The sequence below is a fragment of the Hibiscus syriacus genome, unplaced genomic scaffold (assembly GCF_006381635.1).
Source record: "Hibiscus syriacus cultivar Baekdansim isolate YM2019G1 unplaced genomic scaffold, ASM638163v2 tig00111022_pilon, whole genome shotgun sequence".
In the NCBI taxonomy this organism is placed as follows: domain Eukaryota; kingdom Viridiplantae; phylum Streptophyta; class Magnoliopsida; order Malvales; family Malvaceae; genus Hibiscus; species Hibiscus syriacus.
This window is the reverse complement of record NW_024062956.1, coordinates 689,987-704,229: the sequence shown is the minus strand read 5'-3', so window position 1 is coordinate 704,229 and position 14,243 is coordinate 689,987. Positions and strand designations below refer to the sequence as shown.

At 32.2% G+C, this 14,243-nt stretch overlaps 1 pseudogene; it reads right to left on the bottom strand.

Moving 5' to 3' along the window:
- Positions 1-9,821: 9,821 nt before the first annotated feature.
- Positions 9,822-14,243, bottom strand: LOC120150228 (annotated as a pseudogene).

The window sequence follows — 14,243 nt, the reverse complement described above, 5'->3', positions numbered from 1 at the left end:
TGATGATGAAAAAAAGAGTTTGGTTATGGTTATAAGGTAACTAGAGATGGATGTTATTGTCTATGTGATTAGTGACATTATATGAAATTTCAGAAATAGTCGAAGGAAAATGCATAATGGAAGGAGAGAAAAGACAAAAATGGATTAAAGTTACTAGTTACTGTTTATATGATAAGTGACAGTAGATGAATGTATAAAGGAAAAAGACAATTGAAGAAATAAAGGAAGAAAAGATTAAGTAAATGAGGTAGCTTGAGAATATTAGAAGATATGTTCTTATTGATATGTTTAGTGAAAATTCGAGGATGAATTTTCTTTAAAAGATGGGAGATTTGTAACATCATGAAATTCAGGGTCAGTGACTAAATTGCAAAATTTGAAAACTATGTGCTTGATTTTGAAATAAGTTAAAAGTTCATGGATTTAATAGTAAAGCTGGAAAGTAACAATGGTATTATGGTCTTTTCTAAGAGAAGATTTTTATTCTCTCTTTCTAAGGAATATAAAAACGTGGGAAATGAGGAAATCTATCCAGAGTCTTCTCTCCCCTTCTTCTTCTCCCCGTAAGCCTCAATTAAAGATGAGTTTAATTATAGCTTTTTAATTCTTGGATTTATAAGTTGATTTTGATTCTTTGAGTATTATATAAGCTTAAGGAAAGCTTATATAAGCTTTAAACATCAAGAATAGATAATTAAAAAGGAAATTATATGAAGGGTGTAGAAATGAACTTTTGTTATAGAAAGGTTTTTGAAATTCTAAAAATGGATTTGACTTGTCAATGGTCTAATTAAGAAGTTAGAAGCAATAGAATTGAATTTGGAACATGTTAGAAATTTAGTGTAATTCTTATATTACATATGGAAAATAGTATTTTGATGTTAAAGAGGTGATTAATGAATATAAATGAGTTTGAATATGAGTATGTAAGTTAAGAATAAGAAACGGGATGATATATGAAGTTATTAAGTTGAAAAGAGTGGATTTTCAGGCATAAAAATGAATTATGGGCTATATGCATCGATGCACATTCAATGTGTATCGATGCATCAAGGGTATTTCCAGAAATTGTTCAGTGTGTATCGATGCACAGGAAGTGCATCGATGCACCCATTAAAAAATGGAAACATCGAATGCAATTAGTGCATCGATGCACCCCCTTAAAATGAAAACATCGAAGGTGATTTGTGTATCGATGCATGGGTAGTGCATCGATGCACATGTTAAAGAATGCATCGATGCACTGTAGAATGTATCGATGCACTTCAAGGGGAAATTGAAAAAGACATTTCTTTTGGTCTAAGAATGATAGATTAGAGTATATCAATGGGATATTGATATGTATCAATGTATGATTATGTAGATATCGAACATGAACAAGTTTCAGAACGATTATCGAGTTAAGATTCGATCGAAAGAGAGGAAATCATAAAAGTGGATTGGAACTTAGTGAGGCCAAGGTGAGTGCATCTTATTTGTATAAGATTATATGGAAATTGGACTTGTGAAGTCTATTTTCTATAGTAATACTCATTAAGTCTTGATTATAAGATGTTAACATATGAAGTGTATGTATGTTTGATTATATGAATTGATATGTTTTTGTATGTGCTATGTGGTTTATGTAAAAACACTATTAAGTGTTATGAGATAATATAAAATAAGTTATGAATTAGGAAGTAGAGATAAGTCAAAGATGTATGGAAATGGAAATAAATGTATATGAAGAGTCATAGGAGAACAATATAAGTCATATGATAATGAAATATAAGACTATGTGAATACATGGTTTATGAGATAAATATGTAATAATAGGAAATATGATGAAAGTGAGTTCATGAGAAGTGATAGGAACTAGGTAAACATGGGTAACAGTATATGCATATGGAAACATGAGTTGGACAAGTACATAGTGGTATGATCCATTATGAGAATTAGTATAATAGAGCTTTTTGATTTAATGAGAGTTAAGGGAACTAAATAAGAGTGAATTATAGAATGAATTGGGAATATTATATCAATTAGGAAACTTGAATATAAAGGGACAATACGAATATGTAAGATAAGTTATATGCTAAATATCTATGGAGCTATATGAAAATATTATAATGAATATATGAAATTGAATTAAGTAAATAGATTAAATTAATACATAAATAAAAATACTATTAAATGATATATGTTTAGAAATACGACATAATTATAATCTAAGGGAATAAAGAAATGGAGCATAAGATAGATGATATATAAGTTATATATACATATATGATATGTTATCAAGTAATATGAAAGGACTCTGAAAATTGATATAAGCTATGTGAAAGTGTTCTAGGTGTTTCTATGTGTTATATGAAGTATATATGATCATATGTGAACAAGATATGATATGTATGTTTACATGAATACTTGAGAAATGATCTAAGCTATATGATATGATATGATATACATGATTATATGCACTTTGGATATATGTTATATGACATGGATCTATGTGACTACGTGAGAAAGTATATAAGCTATGTGATATGTAAATGTAAATTATATGAAAATGTTCTACGCGTAAGTGAACTATGTGTATATATGAATATGTGAAATGACATAAATGACAATGCCTATGTTATGTGTCTTGAGAGCTAGAGGTATAGTTGGCATGCCAAGAGTCGAGGGTCTACACGGTCCTTCGGGACATATATGTATTCCTTGGAACATGTGTGATGTCTTTTGGGACACATACTTGATCCTTTGTATATGTATATGATTCTTAAGGAATTTTTTAAGTGGTTCTTAGGGACATTTTATATGGAACTTCGGTGCAATTCTATGCGGCACTTCGGTACAATTCTACGTGGCACTTCGGTGCATTTATACGAGTTGTGGTGACAGCATTAGTGTACAACCTCTATAGACTCACATATCCATAGTTCTCACATGTGTACATGGGCTAATAAAGAAATAACAACAAACATATAGTACATGTGACTTGTATGCTTTTGTGCTATGAATGATATTATATGATTTATATGATGATATGTGGATTGTATGATTAAATAAGTCAAATTTTGGTTAAAAGGATATGTATTAAGTGATATAAATGATAATAATATTGATAACGAAATAAGGCTAATGATGGAAATGATGGGTGATGAGTATATGTGAGTGTATATGTTCTTATATGTAATGATATATTGCATAGATGTTATAGGGATTTATTACATGAATAAGGGTATGAGTGATAGCAGTAATTGGTCATGCATGATTACAAGCTATAGTTTATATTATATGCTTATTTGCCTCACTAAGTCGTAGACTTAGTTTGTGATTGTTTCACACGTAGGTTACATAAGTGAGAAGAGTAAAGAACAAAGTAGAGCAAGTCAGGTCAGTTACTTCTTACTGAAGATCAGATCAAAAAAGATATATTGAATTAGATGTATTCTGTACATTGAAAATAGTTGGCATGTAATTAATGTTTTGAATTGTATATGCTCTTATCGGTTTTGCAAAAACATTTAAGCTCTGAATAGTTCTGGAAATCTTTTGAATAAGTTACATGTATAAAGGTTTTAAATTACTCACTATTTTATACAAGTAAATGTTTTGAAAAGTTAATGTGACATCTCGGACTCGGATCTGGGTCAGGTACGGGTTGGGGGTGTTACAATAGATATGTGAGTCTCTTGAGGTTGTGCACTAATGCTGTCACCACAGCTCATATAAATGCACCGAAGTGCCACATAGAATTGCACCGAAGTGTCGTGTAGAATTGCACCAAAGTGCCATATAAAATGTCCCTAAGGACCACGAAGAAAATTCCTTAAGAATCATATACATATACAAAGGATCAAGTATGTGTCTCAAAGGACATCACACATGTTCCAAGGAATACATATATGTCCCAAAGGACCGCGTAGACTCTCAACTCTTGGCATGCCAACTATATCCCTAGCTCTCATGACACATAACATGGGCATTATTATTTATGTCATTTCACGTATTCACATAGACACATAATTCACTTTCACCTTTCACGTATCTTAGGTCACATAGCTTGGATCACATATACATATAATCACGTAGATCAGTTTTACACAACTTATATAACTTTACACGTCATTTCACATTTCTTATCACCTTGCTTATATCTAATTATTATTTATGTCATTTCACGTATTCACATAGACACAATTCACTTTCACCTTCACGTATCTTAGGTCACATAGCTTGGATCACATATACATATAATCACGTAGATCAGTTTTACACAACTTATATTAACTTTACACGTCATTTCACATTTCTTATCACCTTGCTTATATCTTATTCTTATGTCTTCTCATAGACATATATTCACATGTTCATAGTTCACCATCTCATCATATAAATATGTACTCATTTCATTTTCACATATAGTCCTCATAATTTATCCTAGTAAATCATATAACATTATTCCAACTCATAGTCATATATATAATTATATAGATATATATATCATTTTACCTATACTTATATTCACATGGTTTATGTTATTCTTTCATAATCACATATATCATATTTAATAACGTATATAATCTCATATAGCTTAGCTTCATTATATTATATTACCTATATCATGTAATCTATGACATACTTATAACATGTATCCTTCTATCATTTCACTTATATATATTAATCTAATCTATTTACTTAGTTCAATTTCATATACCTTATATGTCATAATTTTATTCAAGTACATGAGTTTCCCCTTATATATCTTATATGTTCGTATTATCACTTATGTTCAAGCTTCCTAATTAATATACTATTCTCATTTCATTCTATGGTCAATCTTATTTAGCTTATCTCAATTCTTATTAAATGATATAATTCTATTATACTAATGCATATAAAAGATCACCTAACTATGTACTTACCCAATTCATGTTTCTATTGTTCATATAACTTTTATACATGCTTACCCAGTTCAAATCACTTCTCTAAACTCACTTTATCATATTCTCCTATTTTTACCTAATATCTTATAGACATGTATTCATATAGTCTCATATTTCATTGTTATATGGATTATATTTTATTCTCTTATTTCTCTCTATGTACATATATTTACACGTCTCACCATTTATATGTAGTTTACATTACATTTTCATATATCACATAATAGTATTTTTTTTACATAAATCATATAGCACATACAAAAACATATCAATACATATAATCATGAATACATACAAATCAGGAAATTCACATACTATTCATGCTTAATGCACTATAACTATAGGAATTAGACTATCGCAAGTCCAATTTCACATATCCTATATTAAAATAAGATGCACTCACCTTGGCCTCACTTGCTATCAATTACTTATATGGCTTTCTTTCTCTTCTTGATCAATTCTAACCTTTCAATCATTACGGAACTTGTTCTCGATCGATATATACGCAATCATGTATTTATACTATCAGTATCCTATTTGATATACTTAATCTATCATTTCATAAACTGAAATAACGATTTATTCCATTTCCCATTAAAGTGCATCGATACATTCTACAGTGTATCGATGCATCCCTTAACATGTGCATCGATGCACTACCCATGCATCGATACACAAAGCACCTTCGATGTTTTAATCTTAAGGGGGTGTATCGATGCACTTCTTATGCATCGATGCACTAATTGCATTCGATATTTCCATTTTTAAGGGGTGCATCGATGCACTTCCTGTGCATCGATACACACTGAACAATTTCTGGAAATTTACCCTTGATGCATCGATACAGGTTGAATGTGTACCGATGCACACTAGCCCAGAATTCCATTTCGTGCACGAAAATCCACTCAAATCAACTCAAATATTTCATCTTTCATCCCCTTTCATGTTCTTAACTCATATACATATGCTAACCAATTTATATCCATATAAACCATCTTTAACTTCAAAATTCTATTCCTCATATGTAACTCAAGAATTATACCAACTTTGCAACATGCTTTAATTCCAATTCTATGGCTTCCAACTTCTTAATTAGACCCTTGACAAGTCAAATTTAACTTCCAATTTAACTTATCAACTTTCATTCAAGATTTCCTTTAAAAACTTCTAATCTTTAATCTTTCTTGACTCTTTTATCTTATTGTTTTAAGATAAATTAAGCTTTCCTTAAGCGTAATTTTCATCTAATGATCAAAACCCCATCTTAAATTCGGCTAAATATCAACCAACAAGAGATCTTACCTTTGCTTATGGCTTCACGTGAAGAAGAAGAAGAAGAAGAAAGGAGAATAAGAGAACTCTGAAGAAATCTCTCCTCTTCCACGTGGTTCCCTTATCTTATAAAGGGAAATAAAAATCTTACTTGTCAATTGACCATTTTACCCTTTAATTCATTCAATAATTACCAAACAACCTTCAACTATATTTTCAATAAGTCATTAAACTATTTAACTATTCTACTTTTATCACCAAATTTTAAAAATTATCATTTTAATCACTGACCCGGATTTCGGGATGTTACATACAGAGACTTCATACCAGATCCAGAGTACCCCAAAGAAAATAGTTTTTAGGCAATAAACAATGGTAGCAAAAAAATAGAGTTCAGACATATATTTATTTATTAGTAAAAGAAGTAACCAGAGAACATGTCAAGCAAACATGATTTTAAAATATGATAAATCAGGAATCATGCTTAAATCAGATAAATCATGTGGTAGTTAATCAAAGCAAACAATACATTTCAAAACAAAGAAATTAATCATGAGAAAATGGTAATTCAAACATATATTTAAAACAGATATATATTTAGCACACAAGGAACACATTTTGCAAAAAGTGATCAGTCCGGGAAATCCATCGAGCACCAACTTTACGACGCTCTTCTGTTGTGCAAGCACCTAGGTCATATCAGAATAGGGTTATTGTCGGAGTAATATATTATGTTGAATATTTAACTGGGTTACAAAGTTATACAAGTAATCACAGGCTCTTACAGATGAGCGGATCGGGAGGAATCGGGTCGAGCAGACGAACGACCGAGAGAATCATGAGTACCTTAAATAAATGATAACATAAATTAGTCCTTGACCCTTAAACTAAAAGAACTTAATTAAATTACATAAATTACATATGCACGTTCGGTTTAACGATCAATTTGGAGGCTTTTGGGTTTGAATATGAAAACACGAACTTCGGATTTGGACTCAGAAAGTTGAAAAAAATAAAATATGACTTTTCAGAAAATTTAACTTTTCGAAAAATTTAACTTTTTGGTCAAAGTCAAAGTCAACTATATTCAAAGTCAATGACCAGATCAACTGATAGGTCAAAGTCAATGATTTGGGTTAAGGTCAACGGTCAGATCGATTCGAGTTGACTCAGGTCGATTCGGGTTAACTTGGTTTGGTTCGAGTTTACTCAGACCGGTTCTAGGGTGTTCTAAGGCTGAAGATGAGCCCCACACGCACGCGGTTATGCGTGACGGCGACGACTGAGTACTCTGAGAGCATCCAAACCTCATGAAAAAGCTATATCAACACACAAATCAAGCTAATATCACATAATTGAAAGCAAAAGTTGAAACTCTTACCCTAAAGGCGGACAGACGAAACCGGTGACAGTTGAAATCAATACAGGTCGGGTTTTGATCGAAACCACTTGGGGAGAACAACGGTGGTTGGTGTGAGTCAAACCGACGGCTGGAATGGCCGAAATCGAGAAAAATCATCGTGTGACCTAGCTTTCTCTGGCGAACTTCGAACTGCTCCCCATGGCTAATGACAACGGCTAACAACGATCGACCATGGGGGATTTGGTCGGGTTGAGGTGGAATCTTCAATGGAATAGACGGTGACGTGCAACTCCAGACGGAGCACAAACGAAAGTAAGGGCAACTAATGAGTTTTCTCTCTTAATCGCGATGATCGGTGGCCGATTCGAAGGTATGACGGTCGGAGACAGGTCGAGTGAGGATACCAGTTCAACTGGTGGCGATGGGGTACATCTACGGCGACCGAAGCGGGATGGATCGTGGAGGGGCTGACGGTTTGGGGTTAAGAGAATATTTAGGGATTTAAGGTTTTTCAAATATGGATTGGGAGATTAGTTTTGGGTTATAACCCGAACAATAAACAAATGAAACATATTTTTTAAAAATAATCTTCAGTAGTAACCTAGGCTAGATGTCTAATGCATGAGTGGTCATCCCCTAGGTCATGGGTTAAAGCCTTTTTGTCTACATATTTGTCATTTTTTTACTGATCGAGAAAGGGAAAATTTAGAGTTGAGTCCCTGAACTACTTAAAAGTTCAAATTTGACCCGTAAATTTATGAAACTTGCAATTTAGCCCATAAAATCTAGTAATTTAATTTTATAAATTTTAATTTAAAAAAAGGGGGTGTGACACCCAATCAACCGTTGATACACCCCCAAGATCTTTAAGGACTTCATCTTGTGTCAAAGCCTTTGTAACTTCATCATACTCTACCATGGTAAGCTTCTGACTTTGTTCAAGTGGGGTTGACACACAACATGCTCCCCCTAACCACGAATCAACTAAGTTCCAAAATATATTTTCGTTAATTCAACACAATGTTTTCCTTTGATCTAACAACCTTAATATCGAGAAAGTGTTTGGGATGACCAAGATCCTTTATCTTGTTGTTCTTATGTAGAATATCTTTTAGCTCAGTTATTAAATCACCACAGTTCCTTGTAATCAATAGATCACCAACATTCACTAACACAATGACCGTTTTATCTCCTTCCCTCTTTGTGAACATAGAATTATCATGTAGACTCTACACATAACCATTGGAGATAAGAGAATTTAGTCACATGCTTTGTCATCAGAGAAAAGTTAATTTGGCAGTCAATGCCTTCTCGTTAATTGCAACACTTAATCCCTAATCGAACTTTGAAATACTTAATGATACCATCTAAATGATAATTTCACTTTATGTACTCATTTGCAGACAATAGGATGTTTCCCAGAAGTCATCAACTTCCAAGTCTCATTTGTCTCTTAAGCTTGAATCTCATGTTTTATAGCTCCAATCCATCGTTCTTCAACCAATATTGTCCCATGATATGTCTTTGGTTCACCAATTTTGGTTAAAGAAATGGCAAAGGATGTTTCCAATGCGTAATTGATTCTCGAGCATGATTATGATTTCAATAAAAATGTAGACTAGATTTAAAGGTATCCGATCGTACCTAAACCAAACGATTAATGGTGACTCCAACCACGTGACGAGTTCTTCAAATATCCAACATATTCGAACCATTATCCTTGGAAGCAATTTCAATATGACCGATGCAGTTGTAAAATGAATATTGGCCCAAGATTAACACAACACTTACAGATTTATAATTGAAAGCGCTAATAAAAATTTTGAAAGAAGAGAAAGAAAACATATTTTGTTATGTTTGAAATAGCGAGGAGTGGAATTCTTTGTATAAGAAAAGCGAAGAGAATATCGCAAAATAGGACGAAGACGGTTACTAAAAAGTCTCAACTACCTCGTAATATCCTTAAAAACTAATCAAGTAAGATTTTCTTTACATTATTAACAAGCAAATAACTGCAGTGTGTAAGACAGTGAACATGAAAAAAAATCAATAAGCAATATGATAAAGGTTACATAAAATCAACTAAGATACGATAAAAGTAGAGATAACGTATTTTAAAGTGTTTTGAGTACACTATACAGAATGAAAATAAACAAAATAACGACAAGTAATTTGTTTTCGAAGCTACATTTTCTTTTTTCCAAATTTGTTCAAAAAAATAAAGGGAAAAAAGAATATCACTCGACAGTATATGTTTATATACTTGTCCTTTTATCGAATGAGAATTCTTTCGGTCTGATATTAATCTCATATTGTGGGAGTTCACGTTGTTCACTTAAGCTTGATTCATTTACATCTTTATCAACGTACTCTACTTGATCTTGTTCCACTACATCAATATGATAGTGAGACGTGGATGAACCGTCAATGTAATTATTAGGGTGAGAGGGGGATGGGGAATCCGTGTCTGAGTGCTCAATATCGAAGTTCGATCTCCTAGGAGAAGTATTGAGGCTGTCGATTTCGCTCCGGTAGTTTCTGAGGAGGTGAACCGGGGAGGTCCGGTGAGACGGGGAGTTTGGCCTGCTGGAGAATGGACTCACCGAGCCCTTGTTGTGTTTGATGTGTTTTCTTAGCAGTGTTGTGCCAGTTCTTTAGAGCCGTGGCTACTCTTTCATTGAATATCGTTGGTTTCATGTTAGTACCCATCTGATCATAGCAGAAAAACGAAATAAAATTACATAATTAAGTAATTAAAAATAAAATAAGTTGGAACCTTGAAAAATAAAATAGATCAATGTGCGTTTCTTAGTTACCTGTGTAACAAGGGCGTAAAGAGGGAGTGTGACGTAGCTGCAAAGAATTTGAATAAGAACCCTAATAACAAAACATGTGCCAATTAGAGTTTGGAATAGGAAAAAAATTGATTGCATAAATTAACTGCCAAAACCCTTATTTCGATTAAGAGTAAATATATATTTTGATACGTGAATTTCGATTCAGCTTTAATTTAGTACTTAAGTTTTTTTAGTTTAATTACATATTTGAGCTTGACTTAAAGGTTCAATCTAGTACTTCAACTTCTTTTTGTTCAAATTTATACTTGAACTTGACTTTTTTATTCAAATAGATAGTTATGATTCATAAGCTTATTTAAACCAAAAATCTAAGTTGAGGTGCCTAATTGGATAAAAAAAAAGTTGAAGTACCAAATTGAACCTTAGAGTCAAATTCAAGTACCTAATTGAACAAAAAAAAACTTGGGTAAAGTAAACAAATGGTCACTAAACTATGCTAAAAGGGTCTTTTTGATCACCGAAGTTTTAGAATTCACAAAATGATCAATAAACTTCCCAAATAGTTACAAAATGATCATTAAACTTAAAGGAGGGTCCTTAAATCATCAAAACTTATCACTATTTTATAACATATATCAACTATTTCATAACAGTTTAATAACCATTTCGTAACTACTAAATCTTGAAACCAAATTTAGATATCAAAATATATATTAATGATTTGTATTGATTAAAAATTTGAGGAAATCAAGGAGTGATGAGATAGTTTACCCCATTGAAATCCTGATGACAACATCTTCGACATGCTCATGGAAGCAAGATTTCAATCCAAATTCATACTGCATTTCAGAAACAAAGACAATAAATTTCATTACAAAATCCCATCCAAATCATCGAATAAAGTTTGTGAAGAAAAGTACCCAAGTCCATGCAAAGAATGCAAGCTGGAAAGCATTCTGAAAAAGAGGGTGAAAAAATGTAAGCAGCAGATCATTTATGGAGCCTTGAACAAGAAGAATAATAATAAATACCTGAAAAAGAACGAAGTTGATAAGATAGAGAATGAGGCGGGGGCGGTTGAACCAGAAAAGGTCATCCCCGGGTTGAACCACCGGCACTCCTTTCACCACTTCGCCTCTCTCATGAATTCTTAGACCCATCTTTGTTATAATCACCTGCAGCTTTGTTCCCACTAGCAGTATGACCTGCCCCCACAATCACAGCCGTTAGTCTATATATTTAACTTTTATTAAAAAGATTTAACTGCATCAAAAATCCTCAAATTATGATTCTTATTTTAAATTGGTCATTAAACTTTTAAAAATTCCAATTTCATCCATAAATATGGCTCCCATTCTAAATTAATCCTCAATCTTTTGAACATTTTAATTTCATTCCCAAACTATGACCCTCATTCTATATTTATCCTCATACTTTTGAACATTTCAATTTTATCTCAAACTATCTGTATATGCTAATCACATACACTGTTAATAAAACCGTTAGACCAAACTATATTATTATATGTTTGAAAAAATTATGTTAAATTATGATTGAAACTAATTTCATATTTAGATGAAATTGAAAGATTCAAAAGTTTGGTGACCAATTTAAAATGGGGGTCATACCTTGGGGATGAAAATGAAAGGTTTAAAAGTTTGATAACCAATTTAAAATGAAGTAATAATTTAGGGACATGTGTTATAATTAACTCTTGTAGAAAAAATAACGTTGAATAGAGTAATTTAGTACGCTTACTTACAATCAATGGAATAAACGGCAGCCACAGGTAAGAATACCACCCTGCATCATATAAATAAAATTGAGTCAATTATACTATTATTATATGAAATGAAATGAAATGAAAAGGAAAAGGAAAATAATTTACCCACCATGAGTGTTAAAGAGTAGAAAGAGTACAGCCAAGAACCATATCGGGGGGCTGTAAAATTGATGGGAAAAGAAAGAGAAATTAATTTTGAATAAAGAATAAGGAGAAAGGAAAATAGGTGAAATTAATTAATTACCTAATGCCCACAACAACATTGAAATCTTCTTCCAGTGATCTGTTAATATATTTTTGAAAATCAAATTTGGTGTCGCTGTTGGGTGCCAGGTGTGCCTGAAAATATATAGTACTCAAAATTATTGAAATTTTAATTAATAAATAATAATTAGATTTAAAAATTAAAATAATTACCGTAATAAATCCGTGTCGAAGAGTTAAATAGTCAACTTTCGGAACTGACCTTACAAACTGTCTAAAGAAACAAACCTGGAAAAATCCAAAGATAAAAGGTCAAAATGTTACAAATTTGCGCATTGTTTTGCACATAATTGGATGACTTTGCCATGTGATCCTTGGCAGTTAACGACTGTAATATGCAAGTAGACAAAAGAAGTAAATATTAAAAACCAGTGATGGATAATTAATTATATTTTAGATTTATAAAAGAAGAAAAATAAAAATATTATTATTTTTAATTATATTAATTAAACTAAGATTCAATCAGAAAACGAATTAATATAACAAAATAGAAAGAAAATAATCTTACAATCCACATGAGAACGGGGTTTTTGGTCCAAAAGCTAAGATGCCTTCTTCCGAATGATGTTTCTCTGGTAAATCTGAACCGTTCCGGATCTACATCAAACCAAAATCATTTCATATCTAATTATTTTCATAAATTATTAATTTATATCAATAAATAATATTAATCACTTATATCAGTTGTTCAAAGATAATAAAATATACATGCATGGGTAATCCATGGAACACGTTTTCGGTACACTATTACATAAATCAAAATAAATCTTGGATTATATATTTATAGTTTGTACTAACCATGTGAGAACTGATATTCGATTGTTCTTGTTTCCTTTTCCCATCTCTTCCAACTCCTCATCTAAAATTAAAAACAAAAAACAAATCATTTATATATTAAAAGAATACTCGAACGACGTTATCAATAAAATAAATAATTAATAATAGAAAATTAGATTTTAGAATAAACATCGTAATACCTTAGCTCGACCCAATGCGAGTGTAAGAACACAGTAGAGGACATGGAATACAGCTAGGACGAAGATAAAAATGTGAAGTTGGTGGATTCCATCCGATGAAACAAATGGTACTTTATCCTGCAATATTAATCAATTTATGTAAGCTGGTGTCCAAAATGCACGGTTCCACGAATTTTGAGTCGGTCATGTACCTGAGCTGCACATTTGTCTTCAGAAGCTCCGGCCAATGAACGGCGGAAAACTCGACCGGTATTCGAGATCGCGAGAAGTCTCCGTCGATGTTCGGTATCAGTGTTATCTTCATGACCAGATTCATTAATCGACTTCTCTTGTTGCTTATTGCATGGATGCCAAGTAGCTGCAATTTCCTTTGATATGCATATATCTGATATTAAACCTTGTCCTACTGTTAGAAGCAAGGATATAAATCCCAGCAACATAAGCTCTACACAAACAACAAAACCAATACATATCAGTTTCTTTTTCTCTGAATTAACAAAAATTCATTAAAATAACTAGTTTACCTGATTTGATCTTTTCCAGTGCTTCATACAGTGCTCGTTTGTGTTTCTTCCTCAACCACTGCAAAAAAAAAAGTTGCAGATTCGAAGTTTAAACTTCCATTAGAGGACCTAAAAGATGAGCTTCAAAGAATTCGAGATTTTCATACGCAACTGCTTTCGTCAGTCCCTCCATCCCTTCCTGAAAACATACCTTTCCGATCATATGGATCATGTATTCAATGATTACTGAAATCAAAACCAGAACAAAACAAACAACAGCAACAGCCCATGTTGGCGTTTCCTCGAGGGATCTTCCTCGACTTGCTCCAGCCATAATAGTTTTGGAAAGAGA